The sequence below is a fragment of the Callospermophilus lateralis genome, chromosome 20, assembly GCF_048772815.1.
Source record: "Callospermophilus lateralis isolate mCalLat2 chromosome 20, mCalLat2.hap1, whole genome shotgun sequence".
Taxonomy (NCBI): Eukaryota; Metazoa; Chordata; class Mammalia; order Rodentia; family Sciuridae; genus Callospermophilus; species Callospermophilus lateralis.
In genome coordinates, this window is record NC_135324.1 from 19,137,155 (window position 1) to 19,153,000 (window position 15,846).

General features: G+C 49.8%; 1 protein-coding gene across 4 annotated transcripts in view; it reads right to left on the reverse strand.

The window, feature by feature from the left end:
* Mitf (melanocyte inducing transcription factor) overlaps positions 1–15,846 on the reverse strand; it is a 178,394-nt gene that overhangs the window by 75,365 nt on the left and 87,183 nt on the right. The window lies entirely within an intron of this gene.

Below are 15,846 nucleotides of genomic sequence, written 5' to 3' on the forward strand. Positions count from 1 at the left end.
TAAGTCGGCTTGATTGCATCTAGGCATTTCTATGGAGCTGATTAATTTTTTTTTTTTTGACATTTTATACCACACACCCTTCATTCCACCAAATATAGTGCCGCCATATGCATTTCCAAGGAGCCATGCATCTTGATGGCACCCCAGACCCCAGATTCAGACACAAATTGCTTGCTTTGCTTTTTTAAATAATAGCATCTAGCCAACTACTCAGAGATGCCTTCAAAATACCTTGAGGATGTCTAACAAGTTTACTAAGAAGGAACTATTCGAGGAAAGGCGAGCTTTATCGTGGGGAAACAGCTCTCTGATAGCTAATGAAAGAAGCAGGTGGACGAGAACGTCACCCCTGAGCTGGACCCCAAGTGGGCAAGGGAGCAGGAGACGAGCCCCGTTCTTGTCACACCCTCCTCGGGGCCTCTTTTCTTCTGCTCTTTCTTGGTGTGTCCGCTGCTTTGCGTGCTCTGTGTGTCCTGCTACTGATGGTCTGGGGCTCCCTGAGTCGAAATCATTGCCCTAAGAATTAAAGACCCCACCCCACGTCTCCCACTTTGGGTCTGTAGCTGCCTTGTCTTGACAGCTCTGTGACACTGACGAGTGGTCTCGCCTGTCTCTGCCTTAGTCACTGCCCCTGGAGTAGAGGCGCTGGCCGCCCTGCAGGGGCTGTACTTGGCCTGCTCACGTCCCCTTCATCGATCATACTCCAGGCCCTGCCTCCTGGGGACTTTGAGGGATTACGTAAAACAACACACACAAATCCCTTGGTACAAGGGGTCCCCGGGAGCACTGCCTCCCTCAACGTCTACTGTTGCTGTTACCGTCATGTGGGAAATCTAACTATTTGTTCCTTACGATAGGATTCTAAGACCTCGGTTTAGGGCATTCATTTAAAACTTGGGAAACGTTGGAGTGACTGTTCACCTCAGGTCAGCTCGTCTGGGGACACATCTGGGCTTGCTCTTCCCTGCCTGGGTACAAACCCCAGCTCTGCCTTCGCCTTCTCACCAAGGGCCGGCTGAGGCCTCCACGTCACTGACCCCCTGGGAAGTCGCAAAGGCAAAAGTTTCAGACTCCTCCGCAGGAGGCAGAACGTGCTGCGGGGGGAGCAGGTGTCCCAGAAAGTGTCACGGTAGACGTGCTATCCCCAGTTTGCCAATTTACACCACGGGACAAGCGGGCCTGCCGAGGGTGGTGGGGTCCTGCCGAGCTGCCTCCTGTGGCGTTCACAGACAGTGCAGGGACATTCGCTGATGGGACTGAGTCTAGGCGACGTGATACGGTTAGAAACACAGGTGGAAACAGCCCTGGAGGTAAGAGCCAAAGTTTTAAATGTTCACCACAAGAAAAAGTGTACGGATATTGTTCTGGGGGCCATTGCTGGTGAACACTGCAAACCTTCAAGGAAAGGACCAAGGTCATCCAGAAGCTCCACCAATGCTCCTTCAATTAGAGTCAGGAAGCTCATCGCCAGACAGTTTTCCTTAAGTAAATGGGAAGCTGACACTACAGAGCTCCTTACAAATGCACACTCTGCCAAATCGCCTAGATGTGCCCTGGAATCCGAGGATGAGTCAACCCTAACACATGAAGTCAAAAAAACACGGCTTATTGAAAAAAAAAAAAAAAAAACTGCCCAACTACAGAGCAAAGTAGGAAATACATGTGATAAAGAGTAAATTAGAAAGCAGGACTCAGGCGTGCATGGGCACCCTGATCTAGAGGAACCATGATGTGTGCTTGAGTACACACACACACACACACACACACAGAGTGATCGCCAGGAATGTGACGGACAGTCATGGTGACCAGGCTGAGAGGGGAACTGCAGGTCAGTTTATTTTTCTTTAATTTTTAGCCTCTAAACTATTAAGCCATAATATTTTGTTCAGTGGCAAAATACATGTCACTAGACACTGGTTTAAGAATGTGAAGACCAAAGTCGTCATTTGGAGGAAGAAAGAACTTTGGATCCATCACAGAGGGGACAAGGGGACTGTGGCCAACACAGTGTTTTCCTGGAAGTCTGTAGCATCCCAAAGATCCATACCCTCTTTCCTTCCCTGCCTTTCCTAAGCCACAAGTATGTCTATTACTTTAATATCATGCACCCTTCTGCACCATAAGAATGCTCCCGGGCTGTTCGACTCACTCGAAATAACCCAGTCACCGGCTGAGGCCCTACCAAAAGAGCATCAGAAGAAAATGTACTTTCCCTCCGTTGAGTCTGTACATGTTCAAAGCTCAGTGTACTCTCCTAAGCTGAGAAAAGAAGGGAGAGGTATTTAAAAATTAAAAAAAAATAAAAAAATAAAAAAGTAGTCTTACTATTCAAAGCCTGTCAGGTCCTGACATTCCCAGGGAGGCTGATCCTTTTGATAGAAACAGGAGCAAACCTTTGTGTGGTAGCAAATGCAGCTGTGGAATAATCGCACTAATTAGCTGCCCAGGACAAGTCATTGGCTGTGATACGGGGAGGAAAATCCTTTCAATTAACAGTAGAGCATTCCGGAGACAAATTAAAATCGCTAGTTACAAACCATATTAAGGCTGCATACTTGAAAGTCAACAATGTTACTTAAATCCCGTTCTCAGATATTCTCCTCAGAGGAAAGATGCACATCTATGCAAGAGCCCGTACAAATACATGGAAACTCCATGAAAGAAAATATAGCAAATATATTTTGTAGCTCAGCTAATTGACAGTGTTGACAAATTTTTCAGGATTTAAAAAAAAAAAAGTGCCAAGGAAGCATTAGTCAGTTCACTGCGTGCGCACACACACACACACACACACACACACACACACACACACCCTGCAAGGCGGTTGCTCTCCATCTTATAGAGATAACTGAATCTGTCATTGTCACCTCACAGACATGAGGACATCTGCGCATCATCACACCAGAGGGACGAATGAGCCCAGCCCAGTGCTTTAAACTCAAAGCCGTGGTTTAGCTGAGGCTGTTCCAGGTGATGAGATGCTGATGCCAAAGCTTCTGATGACACACAAGGACAGATGTCCGAGTGCATTTAATTCTGAGTGTACTGAACCCATCCAGGGCCCATGAATCTGAACCCTGCCTCCATAATCCTAATTCCATGAGTCTGATTCCTCTTAATCAGATTATGTAAAGGTCATTTATTCAACAAATAGTTTCAGCCAGGTGCTGGGAATACCTGGCTGCTAATCTCACGTTCTAAACCCTGGTTGCCTAATTCTGAGACGCCTGAAAATCAAGTCAATTACCTTGATGACTGGGCTCTGATCTGGTTCCACGTGGGAAGGTATACGTCTCGCCTTCAGAAACCAAAGCTGGGCCCAGAGGCAAAGGCCCTTGGTGGCCCTTCCCTGAGTTGCTGCAGCGGGTCGTGCACCTCCCCTGAGGATGGGCACTGCTCCACGCTGACCCGAGGAGGACTCCAAGGCTCAAATTCCAGCCCACTCAAGGCTGAGCAGTGCTGCTTTCCATGAGCCACTTAACCTCTCTGGTCTTCTCTAAAACCCACCTCCCGAGTGCACTGCAGGGTCACGGGCTAAAGCAAAGGGCTCAGCATCGTGGCTGGAAAGCAGGAAAGTCCAGGAGTGGCCACTGAGTGCCACCGAGTCCCTGCCCCTACTGCTGAGTGTAGGTTCTTAGACTTCGACGCCTCCTGCTTCTCTGGAATGGTGTAGGAATATTGGACAGGGCCTCTGAATAAGCTGGCATATTCCTAAATCCAGATAATCCATTCCACTGCCTTTATCAACAACCAAAACTATCAGATATTCCACAATGCCCCAGACGCCGGCTTCCCTGATCACCCCTCACCTGACGTGTGCCAAGACCCCTTCATTCACCACGTAAGTCTGCTCTGGTCTCCACGTCACGATCCTCCACGTCAGCAATCTGGTCACTGAAACCCGGAAAGGCTGGGGGAAGGGTGGGGCCTCTCCTGCGTCCCCCTCCACGACCCCCTGGGCAGGGCACAGCCCTTCCACCACTGACTGTGACAGAGGCCCTGTCTGCCTGTCTCTCTGCACTTGGGTTTTCCTTATTAATCAAGAGCTTTTCAGTGTACTGGCCCCTCGGCACTGTGGCGAGGACTTAGCTTTGTTGTAGATATAAAAAGCTTAGCACAGTGACTGGAAAAATCAGTGGTAGAAATTATATTAAGCCATGAACATGCTACTTCTTTTTGATAGAGGAAGCAATTAAAAAAAAAAAAAAAAAAGGCTTGGACCACGGAAGACATGTCTTTGAAAGGTCAGATGATCCCTGTTTAATTCTGAGAACTTGACAAAGCTTGGCAGGGATGGAGGAAGGAGGTGATTTCAGCTACAATTTCTCATGAGCCCTAAAGTAGGGATCCCAGCATTTTCCCCCAGTTAAAGCAACCACAGTGGCATTGGGTTGACAGGGCAGAGGCTCTTACAAACACAGTGCAGGGCACCAGAAGGCGCAGCAACCTCAGGCCCCGGTAGGAAGGCTAAGCCACAGGGGTTCCCAAGGACAAAAGGCTGCAACGGCTGAGAGCTGTGTCTAAAATTAAATCTCCCAGTTCCATTCCTGCAGAATTCTGATTTCAGTTCAGGTGAGGCATCTTATCTACAAATTCTCTGCATCTTATCTGGTACGCAGCCTCGGGTAGAAACTAACAGATCTGTCTGGCAGGAGCGCTGAGACACACCAGCCCATATCTCCAATTCTGCAGCCCGGAGGCCCTCCGTCCTGCACCGGAAGTGTGCAGCCTCCGTGGGCTGGCCAGCACCTGGAGCCCTCTGCATAAGTAAACTCACTGAGTAGACAGGAAGGAGTAAGAAGCACACTCAGTCCTGCTAACAGGGCTGCGGAATCAGTCAAGAACATCCCTCCAGACGCTGCCCCCGCGGATCTTGACGGTTATGGCACAGCTACTGTATCACAAGCCCAGGAACCCATGGCAGGATCTCCATAGATCTGCCCCCAACCAGTCTGCTCTGCCAGAGAAAACCCAGTCTGAAGGTTTCGAAAGCGCTTCCACAGGAGGAATCGAGTTTGTGACGGATGTGGTTTTTTAAGTGACAATCTTGGTGTCCATTGCAGAGTGCTCAGTACCACACTGTCCCCACCATGGTGATTCAGGGTGACTCTTCCAACATGGATAGAGGAAGCACGCACCGACAGGAGACACCACCATCCCTCATTGTGGGATTTACAACAGCTGGGAGTATGAGCCGGCGGAGGGACCAGGTACCACAGTCTATTGTGGAACCCTGAGAACTCCAGGACACCCGGACTCACCAAACCTGGGTTTTACTCCACGTGTGTGTGTGTGTGTGTGTGTGTGTGTGTGTGTGTCTATGACTCCCGGAGACTGAACTCAAGGTCTTGCACATGCCAGGCAAGCAGGTCATCACCAAGCTACATCCCCAAGCCCAAACCTGGGTTTTAGATGACATGAGAATAAATAAAGATCTTTTTCTGGAAACGTTACCAGCTCACGTGATACATACTCCATTTTTCTGATACAGAGAATATAAAAAGGGCTTGGAAAAGACAGCACGTCTTGCTCCCCTCTCCCCCTTCAACCAACATCTGCATGCTCTCTGACACAGGTGCCCCTATGCATTTGGGACATCACCATCATGGTGCCTGAATTGAACGGTGCTCCTGTCTCAGGAGCGTCCTACCTTTCATTGTATAAAAGAGAAAAAGATTCTAAAAACTAGGAACCACCAGTCATATGGAGGTTGAAATCTGAAATCTTTACTTTTCTACACTAAGACCCCAACCAGTCAATACAAACCAGAGACGCTCAGTGTCTATTCAGGACTCTCTCTGTTCCTCACCTGGACCATCAGTGGGTCCAAGTAAGAGTCTCAATGAATGATCACACCCAAATCAAGGTGCCTTAATAGACTTCCAATGTATCAATAGTGTCTGAAGGAGGAATCAAAACAGGACACCCTGGGGTGGGGGGTGTGGCTGTGGCTCAGTGGGAGGGCACTGGCCCAGCAGGCATGAGGCCCTGGGCTCCCTCCCCAGCACTAGGAGAAAAGAAGATGGTACCCTGGGGCGCAGGAAGAAACCTGAGAACATTTCTTTACATTTACGTCATCATTTCTGTGCATGTTGGTGCATGTAATACATCTGTACAGGGTTATACACATATATACACACCCATAAAATTAAAATGCACTTGGGGGCTTGCCTGACAAACCATGAAGCGGCAGGGAGGGTCAGCCATGCGGAGTGCCCTCTCTAACACATGAGCTCTTCTAGGTGGCTTTCGTCCCGTTACTTCTGCATGTTAAATTGGTGATTGTCACTTCCCCGGTTTCCCAAGTCTCTGCACTCCAACCAAGGACAATGCCAATGTCTCACCAAGAGCTGCTCTAAGCCAAGGACATGGACTCTGTCCTCCCCTCACCTTATGGCCATGACTGTCTCCACCCCAGCCCACTGCGGCTTGGCGTTCTCCACATTCCAAGAGCCACGCTGCTATAAGGGACAGGCAGGGAGAACGCCGTGCCCACACCCAGGTCTTCCGTCTTCCAAATCAAGCTTCTTTCTGCTAGACCACACTCTCAAATTCCTGCTTCTTCTGTCCAACTACGGAATCTGGTTCTCATCGGCTGTCGTGTTTTAAAGGGCTTCGTAAAAGCTCTCCTCGTGAGGTACGTGTATTGCTACAGCATGGCAAGATGCCCCACCTGCGATATTTCTTCAAAGAGCATTTAAAAAAAAAATCCCAACTGGGACAATTTAGTGATAGAATTCTGCATGAGTGCAATGATTAGGAGAAACCTTGTAACTGCAGAAAGCCCCTCTACCCCTGCTGGGATCATGACCCGAGTCCTGGGGCAGCCAGGAAACATTGTAACAGCCTGGAGAAGATCCAAAGGCTTCAGGTTCCCATCGAGGGCTGCATGTCTAGGGCATACCCACCCAGGGGCAAGGTTTGCGACTGTGTTGAAATCCAGAGGAAAGTGCAAATTCTGATTTAAAGAGCTGGAAACAGGTGCACCTTTAGGGCCTAGGAGGCAACCTTACCAAGAGCAGGCAGGACTTAGGGCGAGCCCACATTATGCATCCCTGCCCCCACACAATCCCACTTCTTCAGGAAAGTGCCCGTTCCACCTTAAAGAACCAGACTTCCCAGGGCTCGCCTGTCATCCCAGCACTGGGGAGGCTGAGGCAGGAGGATGGAAAGTTCAAAGCCAGACTCAGCAACGGGGAAGTGGAAAGCAATTCAGTGAGACCCTGTCTCTAAGATTCAAAATAGGGTGTGGATCAGTGGACAAGTGCCCCTGAAGAAGGAAGGAAGGAAGGAAGGGAGGGAGGGAGGGAGGGAGGACGGAGGGACCGGGCTTCCTGTCTCTGATCATCAGATGAGGCGCTCCTTCTGCCTCCAGACCGGGAAAGCAGGCTGGGCAAGGAGCATTAGCAGCCATGCCCCGTCATAGGGATGTACTGATGAGGGAGTGACTGGAGCTGGGACACCCAGTAAGAGGCAGCCTGGGTCTCTGGGTGCCACTACTAGGGTAAAACAGCTCCCTTTACACTACAGCTGGGAAAACTGATAGAAGCTAAGTCTGGAATCTTCTGGGTCTCAGAACAAATACAAGGAACCATCCTATAAACTGAAGAAGGGACACAATGTTTGGACGATATTCTGCCTCTGGGTCTAATCCTACCTGGAGCTCTGATGACCCAGAGCAACCCTGGAGGCTGACTCAGAAAGGCCAGTGTGATAGGCCCTGGGCCACCCTGGCTGCCTTCGGTGACACTTTAGAAAGCATCGGTAGTTGTGAACCAGGATGATAAAATCTCATCCTAAGATCCGTGGTGCACATGCTCAAAGCCCGAGTGTCCTTTATCCAAAATGTTTATCCGGAAGTGTTTTGGATTTCAGAAGCTTCGAATGTCAGAACATGTGCCGATGCACAGTGAGACATCTTGGGGAGGGGACCCAAATCTAAACGTGCCATCTAGGTGTGCTTCATGAACACCCTACGCAAAGAACCTGAAGGCAACTTTGTAGGACATCTTTACTGCACCTGCGTTTTGGCCGGCATCTATCCCGAGAGGTCTTGTGGGTTGTGCACTCATGACATCATGTCAGTGCCCCAAAAGTTTCAGACTGCATATTTTCAGATTAGGGATACCCACCCATAGTCCTCCTTTTCCTGTCTCCTCCTGATTCTATCTAGGTACAATGCCACGCACAATATTTCCCAGTTTTCCGGGAGTGAAACTTGCTCCTAAGTCTTGCCAATGAGGTTTAAGGAGAGATGTCATGTGGTACACCCATCTTTTAGTACTAGCTGTCTGGTCTCCTTAGATCTGGCCAGAGTGGACCATGAGGGTGAGGGCCCGCCTGCAGGGGGAAGGTGGCAGGTACCGGCCCTTCGTGACCAAGTGGAGCCAGCTCCAGTGAGGGCAGAGGTATTCACATGTTTTATCAGGTCATGGATCCCCAGCACACAGTCACATAAAATAAACATTGGTTCAGTGAGTGAATTTGGTGTCTCTGTTCTAACAAGTATGCCACCCCATAGAGTCCAATGACAGTTTTAGGGTCCCTTCTGGCAAGAAGCAAACTGGCCTCATCCACTGACGGAACTCAGCCCCAGGGTTCCACCTGTTCCCTTAACCCTAGGAGGAACTGGTCCCGCACATACTCTTAAGACTTCCAAAACCAGGACAGATCTCACAACCAACCCACGGGCCTTTATTTAAAAGGGATTTTCTCCTTCCCCAAACAGTTTCCTTAAAATTGGTGGTGAACTTGCCTCAGGAGATGCCACCTGACAGAGAAGAACTGGGCCATCCAGAGGAGTCATGTCCCCTTGTTCATCAGAGGATGGGGAGGGCAGCAATTCACTCAGTAGAAAAGCAGAGGAAGACATTCGGATTCGCACAGTATTTCAAAGAAAGTGCTTGATATACACATAACAGGTAGGAGAACAAGCCCTGGGTCTGGGGTGTCTGGGTGGCAGCTAAGCTGACCCCACATTTCTTAGCTTTGTGACTGACAGCAGAGTTTACCTGGCCAAACCCTAGCTCCCCCTTCTGCAGAGCAGGGGTCAGAAAGCCCGTGGTGTTGCCACAGGGAAGATGCTGGGGAAGGAGCCCCCGACTGCGTGGTCAGTAAGAGTGAGACGAGGAGTCCTTTGACAACGTGCTTCAGTTCCTCAAGAGGTGCCTGAACATCCTAGGGTTTTCAAAGGGCGTTCCACCACGGTGTGGCTTTGCTTTCCCAGAGGAAAACACAAAACAGACAATTAATGGGCAGAGTGGGCCCTGCTCAGAAAGTTCATGGGCAACAGCTCAGAGCGCCGCTCTGTGAGACGCGCCTTGCTGGGAACTGCATTCGGGGGTTCCCACGGGAGGCAATGCTCCTGTGGCAAATATTTCAGTTAACTGAGGAAAAAAAAAAAATCAGAATCAAGAATTAGTTTGGGTATAAATTCAGGTTTGGCCTTACTACTGTCTTTATGCTGCCTCAGAATGGGTAAGTTTCATCTGACGGTACCACTCATTAACTGGCTCAAAATTAGTACTAAAGAAAGGTCCTCAGGGCACTGAGGCTGTGGCTCAGTGGCAGAGCGCTCAGCTCGCACATGTAAGGCACTGGGTTTGAGCCTCAGCACTGCATAAAAATAAAGTAAAGGTATCGTGCAACTAAAGAAATGTTAAAAGAAAGAAGAAGAAGGAGAAAAAGGTACTAAGTTCTAGAAAACATTCCTGCAGGAGGTGAATCACAAAAGTAGACGTCATCTCCCCAGCTATTATCTGATTTCTAAGGCAGAGATGTATAAAATTTCTAGCATAATGACATTTTAAATGCCTAATTACATAGACTTTGCTCACAAAATGCTGTGTCATTTTAGAGAGATGAGCAATTAACTGTTTTAATGACACAGAATAAAAAAAAATACAGACAAGAGTATCTATAAAAGCCAACTTCAGCAAAAATAGAAGCACAAGAAATTAGAAACCACTTTTTAAACTACCTTTTAGGAGGCCTCTTAAAGTCTATCTACTGACACTGATGGACGTTAGCCCACACATACATTGATGGGGGTTTTATTTTTAAGAATCAAATGCTAAAAATAGTTCTGCCACATCTAGTGTTTTTCCACTACTCCTGCCGCCTTGAAACACACCTTCACAAGCTGCTGAGCACAGGGCCTCCCTGGCTACAGCAGAACCTCTCCCATGACCCAGGAACGCTCAGTGAATAATTATTAAGCCCCAGAGGTGGGTTTTGCATACATCGATTTGCTTGAATGCCTATTCACTTAGGGACACCGCTTGAGCATTGTTTTCAAATCTTATCACCAAATAGTGAAAGTAAATGCTAAAGGGGGGTGCAGGGGTTGGGGGGTGGGGGTCACCCACTTAGTATGGCTCTGCTTCAGCATTTCTCTAAAACTTCAAATTTCATACCTGCTCTACGTTTACAGGCCAGGCGGAAGACTGATGTCTGGATGTTTTGCTTTCCCCTCAAAGAAAACCAAAAAAAAAAAAAAAAAAAAAAATCAATATCCCAAAATACAAATGAGATGTTTATCAATGCAGAACTATGGCTATTCCATAATCAAGGTGGGGAAAAAGAGAGAGAGAGAGAGAGAAGAAGACCAAAATCCAAAGGGCTTACAGAGGATTTGACAGTTTTGAGAACTGTCACTGCCAGCAAGCTGTACCCAGAAGAGAATTCTCTCCTGTTCAGCCCAAAGCTGGGCTGCAGTCTGCCTGTCATCAGAAATCAAGCTCTAATCTAACTCAGGTGCCTCAAGCCCTCAGTTTTTGTCATCTATGGATTTAAGATCAATATTCTGTCTTAAACAAGAAGGCAAAGACACTGGCTAGAACTTCCACCCCCCACGCCCCCCACCCCAAATGAGTACTCGCCCATGTCATGTCCACCCTCCAGTTATGGCTGCAGCCGATCCCAGACACAGCCAGAGTGTCGGCTCCCGTGTTTATGATTCCCTCTGACTCCCCCTTCCCCCAGAAGGAAAAGGCAATCGCTCCTTCAAAGCAGCCCGGGATCATCTCCAGAAGGAAACTTGACTTACAGGTAGAAGCTTTCAAAGGAGCATGGCATGAACATCTGAAATCTAAGCGCCTCCATCTTTTCTCCTTTAAGGTGTTCTGCAAGCCCTTGGCGAAGAGTGAAAGTCAAAGTTAGTTCTGGCACTGGCTGTGTCACTAGGGGTGGCTCCTGATAAGGCCCTGGAAACTCCAATCCAAACACAGCTCCACGCTAGAACGGTGCCTGGTGTCTGTCTGCAAAAGCAGACCTGTTTAATCCAGTACCTACAGTACCTGCAGGACAAAAGTGCAGCCTCACCCTGCAAAAGGGGGCTCCTCCAGGACCCAGGCACCCCCAGACAGCCATCCTGCAGCCCCGGAGCACAGCGGGGGGCTGAGCTAGCCTCCCCAGCTCAGGTACCGGTTCAGGCCTGCGGGGGGCTGCCCTTTATTAAAGAACTTGAAAGGAGGGGTGATTTCACATGCCGGTGAATTTTTAACACTTAATGGACGCACAGCATCTAGGAGGGAGGGCGGGTGGCTCCCCAGCCTCTCACCTGGGAGATGCCAGGCATCAATTCAGCACCCAGCTCTGGCGTGCTGCATCTAGGCATGAGCATTTCTGCAGCGGGGAGGCTGGGCATGCCCTCCTGCTGACAGGCAGCATTCCTCACCCCCACACCCCAGGAGAGGAGGGAGGGCCGCCCTTGCCTGGCTCTGGTGGCAGTAAAACACAAGGTGCGTCTGACTATGGGCACCCTCTTTCAGCACCCACACACCTCCAGCCCCGAGTCTGTGGAGCCCGAGACCGTCGTCTTGTCTGACTCTGGGCGCACTGGTATACAAGAGGAAAAAACAGCAATACATGTTCTCAAAAAAACAAAAACAAAACAAAACAAAAAAAACCTTTAAAATGCAGACATGACAACATCGATAATATCAAATATTTATGTGGCTCCTACAGACGCAGCACACCAGAGATGCCTCTCAGGGTTGTGAGAAGGTGTGTGTTTCTCCCTACCCACCATTCAAAGGTCAGAACAAGGACATCTGGGGATGACTAGCTGTGCATCCTGGGCAACTTCCTCCACCTGCCCAGGCCTGGGAGCCCATCTCCAACCTGAAGGAGAGGAGAACAGTGCGGTCCCCAGGAGCTATCACCCAACTCTGATTCCGCAGGGCCACGAAACTGTCCTTTCAAATTCCCCTTCATAACAGGAACTACCCAGCCAGTGTTATCAGCCAAACAGATTGTCTTCATTCCTTGTTCCTTCATTCATTCTTTGGTTTGGTAGATTTTTACGCAACACCTGCTATGCCCCAGGTGCTGTGTAAACGCTTCCGAGTTTTCAGCCCTGAATGTGGGAAACAATTCAATAACTCCATAAGACCAAGAGTATGAATGTGAGTATGACTGTCGAGCGGAAAACGAAAACTCAGAGGGCCTCCCTCGCAGGAACCTGGGCTGAGATCTCAGCACTGGGGTGGGAAGAGTCTTCCAGGTGATAGCAGCACAGTTAGAATCCCCAGGTGGGAAGGCAGCAGGAGGGCCCCGTGTTTGGAGGACACAGCGAGGGACGTCTTGGTATCTGGACCGAAGCAGCATCTAGGGCCAGACCCACAAGACCCCATGGGCAGGGAAAGAGCACTGACATTGCTCCAAGATAAGAGGAAACCATCAAGAAGCTGTAAGCAGGGGAGCGGTGGGCACAGCATTGAGTTTCTAGAAAGTTCTCTCTGGCAGCTCTGCTGAGAACCAGATAGGAGACAGAATAAACTGCAACGGTCCTGAGAGAGTGCATATACGTGCAGGAAATCAAGAGGATGGAATCATCCCAGCAAGACTTGCAAGAGCCAGCTGGACTTGCAAGAGCCCGGGCACTACTGGAGGTCGCATTAACTTACAAAGCACTTGGGGACGTTTTAGAGTGGAAACTGATTTATGACATGCTTACTCACGGGAAAATCTGTGCCCTCCATGGGCTCTCAAAGGTTGACCACGAAACCAGTGGTATCAATTCCAGCCACGTGGCACACGTGGTGGGAGTGCTGCCAGCCACCGCCTGGCTCTTTTCTCGATTCTCCACCACCCAAGGCAGATGTCCACTGACCACTGACATGCATGTTGAAGTTACAATACTTTTAAGGGGCATGTTTCAATTAATAGTGGCATTTGAGAAAGATCCGGAAGGCACTAGTGTCCCTTAGGACTCTTCTGGGACACAGCAATGACATACACACCGTATGTCACCTTATGTCACCTGCCACCCTCTGCAAAGTTCACGGAGTGCTGTGCACACTGCCTCCTTCTGAAGACGAAGCACAAATGTTCACAATCACTCCACCAGTGTCCACACCACCAGTGACCATGGCCATTGGGTCTCTGCTCCCTCCCTGGAGGGAGAAGCCGCCCACAGGTATCTCTAAGACACATCGAGCTCCCGTGTGTAACAAGTCCACGTGCCCATTTCCTCTGCCCACACATGTACCCCAAGTTTGTACACACACGTGAGTGTGGATGGATGCGCGCATGCACACACACACGCGCACACACACTCACCCAAACCTTAAACTTAAAGCAAAGAATTGATAGTATGTGGGGGGAAGGGTGGGGATGATATTTAAAAATAATAATAAAACAAATCCGAACATAGATATCACCTGTGCTTCGATGCATTTCCAATCTTAATCACTACTCCCATCCTAAACTGCAGTGACTAAACCACAGTCCCAAGAATTCTCACTGACCCTGTAAAAGCCGAACTTACCTAAAATGGAATTTTAAAATATCAACCGTTCAAGGGATGGCCAACATTTTCTTGGGAAGCTAAATTGGAATCTTTTTGGGAGGAAAACCTCCATCTCTATTTTGAAGGGGTCAGAAAAGAGATGAGAGGTTTTACCTACTGTCCTGTGCAAAACGCAGCTGAAGAAAAGCACGGCTACCCTTTATCATACCTCAGAACTCTTATCTGAAGGGCAGGGAACGTCCTACCGCCCTGAGAAGCACACCACTTCCTTCTGACTTTTCTTTCAATGGCCATTGGTTTTCTCAGGGAAGTCCTGCCTCTCCTCACTAGCCTGACAAAGGTTGCCATCCAGCACCGCCACACGCTGGACGCCCCACTGGCCCGGGACCGCCTCCTACACACAGCCCAGGGGGCCCCGCCCAGGCTGGACAGCTGCAGACTCTCCCAGCTGAGGCTCCCTGACCTGGGAAGCCTTCCCCTTGCCTTGCCCTGGAAACAAGTGAGCGGATCCTAAGAGCATCAGCTTCAGGATCTTTCCCCAACAAGTGAGTGAGTGAGATCCTCCACGGGCCTGGTGAGGGATTCTGTGTTTCGCAAAGGACTTCACAAGAGTCTAACTTGGGAGCCACTGATACGAAATATAACATCACAATAGATGTAGGCACACACAGTCTCTTCTCTGAGAATGCTCTCTTCATGAGTGGACAGCAAGAGTCCAGAATGCCAGCTCCACTTATTGGAACAAGTGAGTTGTAGGATAAAGAAGTCAGATGTGTTTTCTGGCTTGTTCAAGGGTCCACTGGGGACCACCCTGGACCTGCTTTGAGCAGAGAAAGCCTCGGGATGAGGCAGAGCAGCACCTGCCCCGGCCGACACGGGTCCTCTCCCCACATCTTGCCACCACCATGCTTGAGTCTGGGAAAGTCTGCGGCTACCAGAGGCCCCTCAACTCAAACGTCTGTACACTCACCCAGCGGGTGACAGGTACCGTTCTCAGTGCCTCGAGCAGAGCAACCCACAGGTCCTGCTGAGTGGGCAGGGAGCCTGGGCCCCCAGCCTCCACAACAACCCTCCCTGGTGGCTCCTCCGGCAGCCTCTACAGATGAGGTCTCCAGGGCCCACATCTGCAGAGGAGGCGTCCAGTCCCCAGAGGGACTCCCCGGCCGGCCCCGCTGCCTGTGCTTCCTTCACAGCGCTCACTCCAACCTGTAATCTTGCATTTGCTAACTCTGTTGTCTTCCGTCCTGAGAGGGCAGGACTCCTGGTCCTCAGCCCCTCAGCAGTGGCTGGTGTCTGGTCAGAGCTCAAGGGCTATGTGGGTGGGGGGCGATGGACGGACGGGTGAGAGCTAGGCCAGGGAGGTCAGCACAGTGTAATCTGGGCATGGCATTTAGTGCCTCAGGAAGGGCACCTGCAGCTGTACTCCTGGGAGGCTTTTCAGTGGCCGACGCAGCTCATTTTCATGGCGGGGTGCGTGGGTAAGAACTGGTCCCACCGTTCCAACTTGAAACTGTCGCAGCATGACTGAAGGACACTTGTAATGACCACAAGTGACCACCTGAAGTGTCTACTACAAGTGGCCACCTGAAGACATAACTCTCAAGTCCCACTGGATCATGTTTTTCTCTCGTCTTGATTTCTTAAGATTCTTTTCTCCTACCAAGAAGAGATCTCCCTGCAAGAGCGGTATCAAGGCACCCTCTGAAAGAGCTGCTTGCTCCTGTTACGCAGAGAAGCCCACGGAGGTTGAAAAGGATATGCAGAAGAGACTGAGATCCCCCAGGAAAACCGACTTGGGACGTTCCTAAAGAAATGTTCATATGCTTACGCAACAAGCCGGAGAGAAAATCTACCCTGAGAATAAAAGTACAGTCCACAAGGAGGCTGTCTCTGACTCTGTCTGAAGTGAAGGAATGTTCAAGCAATGACTGAGGGAGAGGTGTACACAACAGTACCTTGGCTCGAGGGTTCCTACGGCTGTTTTCCAACTAAGAAAACAAAGTCCCAGAGTTCTCCCAGCACCACTCCCCTGAGTGACGAGAAGGTGGAGGTATCCTGACTCACCTGTGAATCATGTGGACCTTTCTCGGCTC